Source organism: Heterocephalus glaber, unplaced genomic scaffold (assembly GCF_053883595.1).
Source record: "Heterocephalus glaber isolate CG9 unplaced genomic scaffold, H.glaber_assembly_v1.0 deba00001141, whole genome shotgun sequence".
In the NCBI taxonomy this organism is placed as follows: domain Eukaryota; kingdom Metazoa; phylum Chordata; class Mammalia; order Rodentia; family Bathyergidae; genus Heterocephalus; species Heterocephalus glaber.
In genome coordinates this window covers 157,716-168,284 of record NW_028258201.1, presented here as the reverse complement: position 1 = coordinate 168,284, position 10,569 = coordinate 157,716, and the positions used below count along the sequence as shown (strand labels likewise).

Genomic DNA, 10,569 nt, shown 5'->3' with positions numbered 1-10,569 from the left:
TAGACATGGGGTCATGGCATCTAAACCCATCAATACATTTAAACTAAAAACCTTAGAATTATCATCAGCTGTCTATTTTCCATTACTGCCTCTCTTCCAACATCCAGTAAAACATCAGGGCTGAGCATGGTGGTGCACACGTGTACTCTCAGCGCTCTGGAGGCTGAGGCAAGACGATTGCTTCTTGTTCACGGCCAGCCTGGGGTACCCAGCGAGACCTTGTCTCAAAAAAACATCAGAACCTCTCAATTATATCTAACAAATACATTTTGATCATCATTGCCTCTCAGTCATCACTCCCTTTTTCTTTGTCTCGGCCTTCAGAATCCAAGAACCATACTTTTTCTTTCTGTTTTTCCCCCACTTCACATTTTATTTCTTTTGGCCTTGTGGGATTGTGAAGTACTAAAAATTAATAAATAGTGGACTTGGGTAAGTCCATAGTAAACTTTTAAAATTTTATTCTAAGAATTATTTTTTTAAAAATGAAAACAACTTTATTTGACAAAAGACAAAAACAAGTTATTTACAGTAGTTGTTTGCTGAAATTCTTGAACAGTACAACGGCTTTTCCTCTAGGTGTGTCTTATAACCAACGCCAAGCAGAGGCTGTCCCACCTTATCGGAGAGGGAAATGCCAGACAGAATTCAGCAGCCCTGCTCCTTGCCCCTCACCACCTTGGATGCTTTGGGAAGGGAAAACCCCACCTAGTCTGATGCACTCCAAGTCCCCTTTGCAGGCCCGCTAAGCAGTCACACTGGACCTGGGCTCATCAGAGGCATTCTGGGTTGGATGAAAACTATTTCTGAAGCTGTCATGATCATCCTTTACCAGCTGGGCCTCCATAGGAGGACCCTAGCCCACTGGGGCACAGGAGGAGGAGGGGCCAACAGGAGGCCAAACTCTTCTTAAAAAATTTTTTTTAAATGTTTTTCTTGAGACAAAGTCTCACTATGTAGTTCAGGCTGATCTTTAACTCACTATGTGGCCAGGCTGGTCTCGAACTCAAACAATCCTACCTCAGCCTCCTGATTGCTACAATCACCTCCTGATTGCTACGATCACAAGCATGTAACACCACACCTGGATCTTCTAAAAATTTTTAAAGGATACATGCTAATGATACATTTTTTAGGGTAGAGTGTGATATTTCAATACATGTATACTGTGTACAATGATCAGATCAGGGTAATTGCACCTCCACCACTTCAAATATTTATCATTTCTTTGTATTGGGACATCCTGTGCTTGCTTCAGCAGTACATATAGTAAAATTGTATTGGGAACAAATCCCTACTATCTATTTTGAAATATACAGTTAATTGGTTGTGCTGCTGTGCTATGGAACCCTAGAAGCTGCAGCCCTCTAGCCATTAATCATATTCCGTCCATCCCTTCATAGCCTCTGGTAACAACTGTTCCACACTTCGCTTCCATGACACCCACCTCTTCAGCTGCACATATAAGCAAGAACATATGGCACCTGTGCCAGACTCATCCCACAGAGGATAATGTTTTAGAAAGTACAAAAGTCTCTTCAGCGTACTAATCTTATTTCCTTTCAATATGTATGCATACGGAAATTTCATTTTTCCACCAACAGTATATGAGTGCTCACCTTTCTCCATATCCCACCAGAACTTGATTTTTTTTTTTGGAGTCTGAGTTTGGTTTTGATCATTTCCCTGATGAAGTGATGTAAGCATTTTTATATACCTAGTTGTGTATCTTCTTTCGAAAAAATGTCTATTCAGAGTATTTCCTTGTTTTTTAGTTGGATTTTCTTTACTGTTGAATTCCTTATGTATCTGAATATACCCCTTCCCAGATGAATAGTTTATAAATATTTTCTTCCATTCTGTAGGTGGTAGATTATCTCTCAACTCTGTTGTTTTCTTTGCTATGTAGATTATTTTTAATTTGATGTCGTCACAGTTGTTAACTTTTGCTTGTTTGTTTGGAGACAGCGTCTTGCTATGTAGTTCAGGCTGGCCTTGAAGTCACTGTGTAGCCCAGGCTGGCCTCAAACTTGCAGCAATCTTCCTGCCTGGGCCTCAAGTGCTGAGATTACAGGCATGCACCACCACTCCCAGCTGTCTTACATAACATTTGAACATATAGAGTACAGTTTAAGTAACTTATAATGTCATTACTTGCTAATTCTAACATCTAGTTCAGTCTTAGTATGTTTGGTTGATTGATGTCACCAGCTTATGAGTCATGCTTTCTTGGTTTTTTTTTTGTTGCCTGCCTGGTTTTTTTTTTTTTTTTTGGTACCGGGGATTGAACTCAGGTCCTTGTGCTTGCGGGGCAGACGGCGGAACCACTGAGCTAAATCCCCGGCCCTGCCTGGTTATTTTTTATTGGTACTAGACATGATTTTACCTTGTTATCACCTGCATAGGTTTTACATTCTGTATTAGTCAGTTTTCTGTTGCTGTAACAAAATACCTTAGGCTGGGTAATTTTTTTTTATTTTAATTTTTTTTTTAAGACAGAGTCTTGCTTTGCAGTGTAGGCTGGCCTTGAACTCACTGTGTAGCCCAGGCTGGCCTCAAACTCAGAGCAATCCTCCTGCTTCAGCCTCTCAAATTAAAATTGTTTAAATTTTTTTTTAGTTTTGCTTGTTGGGGCTGGGTAATTTGTAAAGAAAAAAGCTGTCTTTACCTAGGTGTGGTAGTGCATGCCTCTCATCTCAGCACTCTGGCAGGCTGAGGCAGAAAGATTGCAAGTTTGAGCCCAGACTGGGAAACTGCAAAAATCAGTCTCAAAATAAAAAATTTGAAAATAGCTGGGCATGTATCTTAGTACAGAGGCCCTGAATTCAATCCCCAGTGCTGAAAAGAAAAAAGGAAAAAAAGATATCTTTAAGTCACAGTTCTGGAGACCAAGGACTGATGTTAGATTCTACCTGGCTCTGGTGAGGGGCTCAGGACAGATGGCATCACTGTGGGGCCTGTATGAGAGAGGGGATATCACACAGCAGAACAGGAGGCCAGAAAGGATTCAGGGGTCAGGCTGTCTTTTTTGCGACAAGTCACTTTCATGGGAACCAGCTCCCTTTGCAAGACCAGCTTGAATCTCTTTTGGTAGTGAGCCCCCCAGTGCCCACCCAGCTTCCACCAGATCCACCTTTCAAATGGCCCCGCCCCTCTGCGTCACCACAGTGCCATGGGACCATGCTCCCCAGTGTGCTTGCAGGACACACTGAGTCCTGCCTCAACCACAGCACATCCCGTAAATACTCTGGAGCTTTCTTTCTGTGCACATTTACTTATGAGGACGGTATCTGATATTTTAGGTTCTCCTTTCAATATTTATTAGGCAAAATCAGACAGTCCTTAATCTATGGTTAATTACTCCTTACTACAGACACAGGACTCTTCTTTTTGCAGTACACAGTGAATTATGGGACTTTGCAGTCTGGCAGGTGGACTGGGCTCCACTCTGTCCTTGTGGAGCACTATACACCAGAGGAGTATTGGAGAGATTAATGGCAGTGTGTCTTTTACAGTAAAACATTTTTAAATTTAAACATTCACCTTTTTTCTTCTTTTTGAGATTTCTCCAAAGATTTAATGAGTACAAGATGCAGTGTAGCCATATCCCATGAAATGTGATTACCAGTAGGGAGAATGCAGCCCTACTCAATCAAACAGAAGTATCACAAGACACCTAAAAGTCTTATGTGGGTGCATTCTGTTTATAATTGCTCGAATGTAGACAGTTTGATAAATAAGATCCATCTCTTGTGCTTTATCTTCTTTACATTATATACTTTAAATATAGATGTGGGCCGGGGATTTAGCTCAGTGGTTCTGGCGCCTGCCGCGGAAGCACAAGGTCCTGGTTCGATCCCCGGTACCAAAAATATATATATATATAGATAGATGCCACACATAAAGAAATTCTGGTTTAAGAGTTCTAAGTATTACTTTTGTTATAGACCTTATTCCCCCAAATTTATATGGGAAGACCCAGCCTTTGGTATAAGTAACTTATTTACAAGACAATCTTATTTATTTATTTATTTATTTATTTATTTATGGTATGAGGAATCAAACTCAGGGCCTTGTGGTTGCTAGGCAGGGCCATGACAATTTTTAAAGGGTACCACGCATGTTCACTGTCATCTGTGCAGTCTTTCAGTAAGGGAGTAGCTCGAGCCTCTTTACTCTTCAGTAAGTGCTCCAGGCTGATGGATAAACACACTAAATTTAACATCTCGGTTGTTTGCAGCTCTGACAAAAGCACTATTGGCTGTCATTGTGATGGCTTTTAAGGTGTCTTCTGTCCCCAAAATTGTTAATGAACAGCTGTTAATTTTTGAACCGGCTACTCGTCTCAAGGTGCATTGAAGAGGGCTGGCCTGGCACTGCACGGATACGCTTCATGAGCACAGCAGCCCTCTCTCTCCCCAGGTCCTCCTAAGGTATCTGGAATAGACTGAAAATCCCTGACAGCAAATTTACAAGCAAACAACTTGTCCTTCGTAAATGCCTCTGGCTGAGGTAGAACCTTCTCTTTCCTCTCTTGCTCTGCTTGTTCTGTGAGTACTCTTTCTTTGAAGATAAAGTGGCAACCTCCAAAGCTGAGAGCAGACACATACGTGATTAAGGTAGTAATATCCACGGCTGGGGATTTAGCTCAGTAGCACCGCACCTGCCTCGAAAGTGAAAGGTCCTGAGTTCGATCCCTGGTACCGGAAAAAAAAAATTAAAATTGAAAAAGTAGTAATGTCCAGATTGACTCTTACACACATCAACCTTAATCTCCATTGCAAATGCAACACTTGCTGGGATACTTGCTCAGTCTAGTCTGGTCATTTGCAGAAGTTTCAGGTCCTCCTCATCTGATTCACTCTCACGCAGCTGTAGCCCTTCAGGGTGATCTAGCAGAGAGTTCACTGCCACTGTGTCTCCTCTCACAGAAATACCCATTTCTGGGCCCGGGATTTAGCCCAGTGGTTCCAACACCTGCTTTGTAAGCACAAGGTCCTGAGTTTGATCCCTGGTACCAAAAAAAAAGAAAGGGAAATACCCATTTCTCCCAGCTTCTCTCTCATGGGGCTGGAAACACTGTTGTAAAATGCAAAGATGATGCAGGGTTGCCATACTGCGCGGGCTGCTGGTGACTAGCCTGGGGGAAGTCTTCAGCCTGCTCAGTGTTTTTGTCACATACCGGCCCCTGCCCAGCCAGATGTTACACAGTGCTTCAGCCTTTGGCCAGTGGCTTTCACCCAGGTATGACCCCCATTTGCACGACATCTGCCACAAGGGCCTGCTTTTCTCCCAAGGTATCTGTGTAACCAGAGATGTGGGGAACACTTAACGACTTCTTCCAGGTTTTCTGTCGATTCCATGGTGGCTCTCAAATGTGCTAGATTCATGCCTTTCACATGAGATTCTTTAATAGCTACTTTCCTGGCTTCTACTTTCTGTAAGAATTTTAATCTCCCTTCAATTTGCTAAACAGCTTTGGACCCCCTTCTATGCCACCTTTTTTTGGCCACCTTGTCTTGATCAAGAACGTGTCTCTGCTCTCTCGGTCATTTCCTTAGCTGTGCAATTCGTTCACAGAGCATGGAGTGTGCAGACGTGCTGACAGCATTATTCCTTTCTGGCAGCACCTAGGACCTCGGGCATGAGCAGGCTGCTCAGGCACATGGAGCCAGGACCTAGGAATGCACACCCTGGCAGAGCCGCCTCACTTGGTGCCAGAGCGAGCCTGCTGCCTGTGGCACCTCCCGCATCATGTGACCTCTTGGTTTTATTGAGACAAGATCGCGCTATGTAGCCCAGGCTGGCCTTGAACTCTTGGCCATTATCCTGCCTGAGCCTCCTAAGTGCTGGGATTACAGGCATGCATGGCCACACCCCGCTGACAACGTCTCTCAGATAAAAACATTACATGACTCTGCTGGCTAGGACACAACAGCTGGCACCCACAAGTTAAAGGAGGGGAGGTTTATTTTGGTTTGTGTATTGAGTCCATAGTTGGTGGGCTCCAAGACAGGAAGGCGTGGTAGAAGGGTCTGGCAGAGGAAAGTGCTCAAGTCATGGCAGCCAGGAGCTCAGCAGGAAGGGAGGAAGAGGGGAAGGAGATACAGGCCCCCATGACCTGCCTGTTCCAGCCAGGCCCTACTCCAAACATCATGATCCACTACAGCTCTCAGGGTCCAGTCCTCTCCCAGAAGCCCCACCTGTGAGTGCAGGAGGCCCTCGGAGGGCATCTAGATACAACATTGTATCCTCAGCCACTGTATTCACTAGCTCTGGCACTGTTCGATTTCTGGCTCTTTCCCAGAGCCAAATGACCATGAAAAATGTAAAAACAAGAATAGGGCTGAGGATTTAGCTCAGTGGTGCCGCCACCTACCTTGAAATCGCAGGGTCCCAAGTTTGATACCCAGTACCAAAAAAAAAAAATGAATATGATACACACAAATCCTCTGAAATCTTACAGAATCTTTTATTCCTAGCAGGACAGAAATTTTGAATAAACAGTATAGACCAAAACTGTACCTCAGAACAAACTGTCAAGGGAATCAGTAAAATGATGTCATTTACATGGGCCAGGATGTAACTCAGCACTGCGCCTGCCTGGCAAGCACAAGGTCCTGAGTTCAATTCTTGGTACCAGAAGAAAAAAAAATCAAAAAAGCCCAAAAGATGTCATTTACAGTAGTACCATGGTTCACAAATACAATTCTTTCCACAATTCTGGTTGCAAACTGAATTGGATGAGAACCGATCCAGTTCAGTGGTTAGGTTCAATGTTAATCTTCTGTGGGGACATTTGACTCAGTTCTTGTCCAATTTGGTTTGTGACCAGAACTGTGGAGAGAATTGAGCTCACTGTGTTAGTCTATTATTCAGCAAAGCAAACCTCATTTGTGGGAAAAGCCTATGTGGCCCAGAGTTCAGTATGAGAGGATGCTGTGCTGTCTGGTCTGAGGCTGCATGAAGAGAAAGTCAGTAGCATGTGGAGGTGCTCCTCAGTGATCTTCGGGTAACATGTGTTAAGCACTTGCTCTGTGGAATACCATATTTTCGTCTCGGGAAGATCAGTGAGCTCAGAACTGCCAGCTCTATGGAGGCTGTGCCTGTTGAGAAGCAACAAGCAGGGCAGACAGCTTACGTTAGAAGGCAGTGAGTGCTGTGGAGCAGGTGGTCCCCAGTGTGGATTTGTGGGGACAGAGATGTCTGTCTTAATGTGGGTGGTCAGTGCAGGCCTTTGAGAAGGTGGCTTTTGAGGACAGTTTGTAAAACATGAAGATCCTCTCTGAAGATGTCTGGGTAAGTTCTTTCTCGGCAGGGGACCCTCCAACACGAAAGCACCAAGCAGGAGCATGTCTGTGTGTTTGTGAGGGGGTGGAGCAGGGGACAAGAGAGAGGTCGGGTGTGGCCAGACCTCATGGGCCTGTGAGTGCTGGAAGGGTTTCCACAGTTCTGTGAGTGAGTGCGGCGTTACAGGACCGCGGGCAGAAGAGGGACGCAGCACAAGTTCTGTCTGGAAAGGATAGTCTGGTTTCTGTGCAGAGAAGTGAGGGGCAAGCAAGCAAGAGGGGAGCAGCCAGAATCGGTGCAGTGTTTCAGGCTAGAGAGGTTGTCGACTTTTCTCTAGGGCAGTGATGCTGAGCCGTTTAGAGCTTTCAGCAGTAACAAGCAGCTGGCTGCAGCATGCGTGCCCTAGGTTCACACTGCTGCTCTAGGGGGTGAGCAGAGGAAGTAGTGCAGAGTGACTGGGCTTTGGGTTTATTTTAAATATAGACTTAGCATTTCCTAGTGGGCTAGATCTGGACTATGAGAGAGCAGGGTGTGGACACCAAGTATTGGACGGTGCAAGTAGAAGGCTGGAGCTGCTGCTGGCAAAGGTGAGGACAGCAGGAGAGGAGCATATTAACGAAGGGGCGTCACGGGCCCTCAGGGTAGACGTTAAGCCCAGGTGTCTCCTAGAAAGGCAAATGAAGTAGTGGGTCGTGATCTGGGCACCCTGGAAGTGTCTGGGCAGGGGAGATGCTTTTAGGGTGACACTGCATAAATGATCCTTAAAACCTGAAGAGCGAATAGAGCTATCAAGGGAGTGATGGACTACAAAAGAAAAAGGGACTACGGACTGAAGCCTGGCCCACTGCTCAGTGGTCTCAGACCACACACCAAGAGCACTCAGTTCTGCTGGGAAGCCCCGGGGCAGCAGGGCTATCAGTGTGAAGTACTCTTCCTCTGTTTTCACAGGTGCTTTCCAGAGTCTTGGTACACAAGCAGGTGTGCATTCCAGCCCTGAACTCTGCCAGGCTGGGGCCAGACAGTCACGGGTTTGAGCCCAGCCTGGGAAATGCGGTGATTTGGTGAAACTGGCTCAAAATAATAAAAGGGGCTGGAGATGTAGCTCAGTGCAGAGCCCCTGGGTTCCATCCTCAGTACCACCCAGCCACAAAGAAAGTGTTAGGGCACCGGGTCTCACACTGGGTAGGTACGCGTGTGTGGGTGGTACCTCACAGTAACAAGACAAGACAGGGACCGGGTTCACTGACTTGCATCACCGGTTGGACTGGGAAACTCAGACACCAGCCCCATCTTCACCTGGTGTCTACAGGCCTCTTTCTCCTCACCTCAGTGGCGACAACTTCAGACACCACAGCTCCAAGGAGAACCAGGCCACTCCCAGGACGCGGTCAGCAGGCTGAGGGTGCTGTGGCCCTGACCCCTCCCTCAGCCCCAACCTGCCAAGGGTCTCCACACTGGCTCCTCCTCTGCTGGGCAAGAGGCCCTATGCCCCGTCCCCCTACCCCACGTCAGGGTGCGGGGCTCAGGCAGCCCCTCGTGCTGCACACGCACGTGTAATGCTGCTCCTCTCCCGAGGGCACCACCACGGCTGCCCACTTCTGTTCCTGACTGGGTGAAGGCCTGGTGACTCCGAAAATGTGGCGTCTGACCTGCAAAGCCAGGGCAGAGCAAGAAGACGGACAGCCGCGACGTCACAGGTCAAACAGTCCTGCTAGTCATGTCTGGGGATGGTCCCTCTGCAGCCCTGGGGGGCTGACTCCCCTAATGGCCCCGAGAGAGAGGTGGGTTCTCCAGGATCAGGGCTACGAGGGCAGAGTCCTCTGCCTTAGACCAGCGGGAGGAGCACTGTTTCAGAGTTGGTCCCACCTCTCCCTCCAAGGGCTGCCAGAGGCGCAGGAACCAAGCCCCAGGGAAGACGCGGGAGGCGCCCAACAATGGATGTTGACCTTGACATGACGGTGCGTGCTTGTAATCCCAGCACTTGGAGAGGCTGAGGAAGGTGGACTACAAGCCCAACCTGGGCAATAATAAAACCCTATCTCAAAATAAAACACAGCTGGCCATGTAGCTCTTGGCAGAAGCCCTGGTTCAAGCACTAGTACCGAAAAAATCTCGTTTCTCACAGTTCTGGAGACTGGGAAGTCTAAAACTAAAGTGCCAACAAATTTGATCTGGTTGCTAGATGGCTGTCCTGGCAGTCTTTTTGCTGAGTTCCTAACATGGCAGAAGGGACGAGGAATCTCTGTGGGTTCTCATAAAACCATCGATCTCACTCGAAAGAGCTTCGTCCTCATGGCCTCCTCATCAGCACCCAGATCCCCACTTCAAATACTGCACTGGGACTCACGCTTCTAGGTGCTAGTGTTGGGGAAGGGGCACCCACATGCAGCTTGGAGTGCTAAGCAGACTAAGGGGCATTTATTAAATGCAAGAAATACCTTTATACATTCAGTAAGTGCACTAAAAGCCCGGTAGTGACAGCATTCATACAGGCATAATAATGTAAACAACATCGGGCTCATGGAAATGATAAAATGACTATATTGGGAAGATGGGAGTGTGAGAAAGAGAGCTAATTCACTAAAGATGATGAGCAAACCTGAAAAACAAAGAGCACTGTAAGCATGCTATTCAGAGGGAAGTGAGAACAAGCAAAGGTAAAAAGAAGAAGAGGAAAAAGGTTGTCTGTGGGATGCAAGGAAGATGGTAGACATCTGCCCTTACAACAAGCCTGGTGGAAGTATGTAGTTGACTTTTAAAACTATGGACATACATCAATTTGATGAAAAGATAGAGATGACATGGCAGGTGACAGGTTAGATTGCCCCTTAAGGATGTTAGAGAAATGGGGCTGTAGTGGAGGGAGATGTGATATCTGTTGGTAGATTTTCATGGCAGATTTTTTTGGTTTAGTTTAGTTTGTTTTGATGGAAGCCATTTCAGCATGTTGGTGGGCAGGGATGAACGAGCCAGGACAGCATGGAAATGGATGATGCAGCAGAGGGGGCGCTCTTGTGCCTGAGTGCTAGAGTGGCCTCGGGGGGCTGCAAGGGGATGATGGTGCTCTTCTCACCTTAATCCTTTTTTACTGAGTGAAAAAAGAAACTCCTCATCTAAGAGTGGGAATGTGCTGGGTGTGGTGGTACACAGGTGTAATCCCAGCACTCTAGGAAGCTGAGGCAGAGGATTGCAAGTTTGAGTCCAGCCTGGGGAATTTATCAAGAGCTTGTCTCAAAACAAACACACACACAAAAAAATTAAGCCCAGCATGGTGGTGCA

General features: G+C 46.5%; 1 pseudogene; it reads right to left on the bottom strand.

Moving 5' to 3' along the window:
- Positions 1-2,908: 2,908 nt before the first annotated feature.
- On the bottom strand, positions 2,909-5,621 carry LOC101718434 (UPF0415 protein C7orf25-like; annotated as a pseudogene).
- Positions 5,622-10,569: the final 4,948 nt, after the last annotated feature.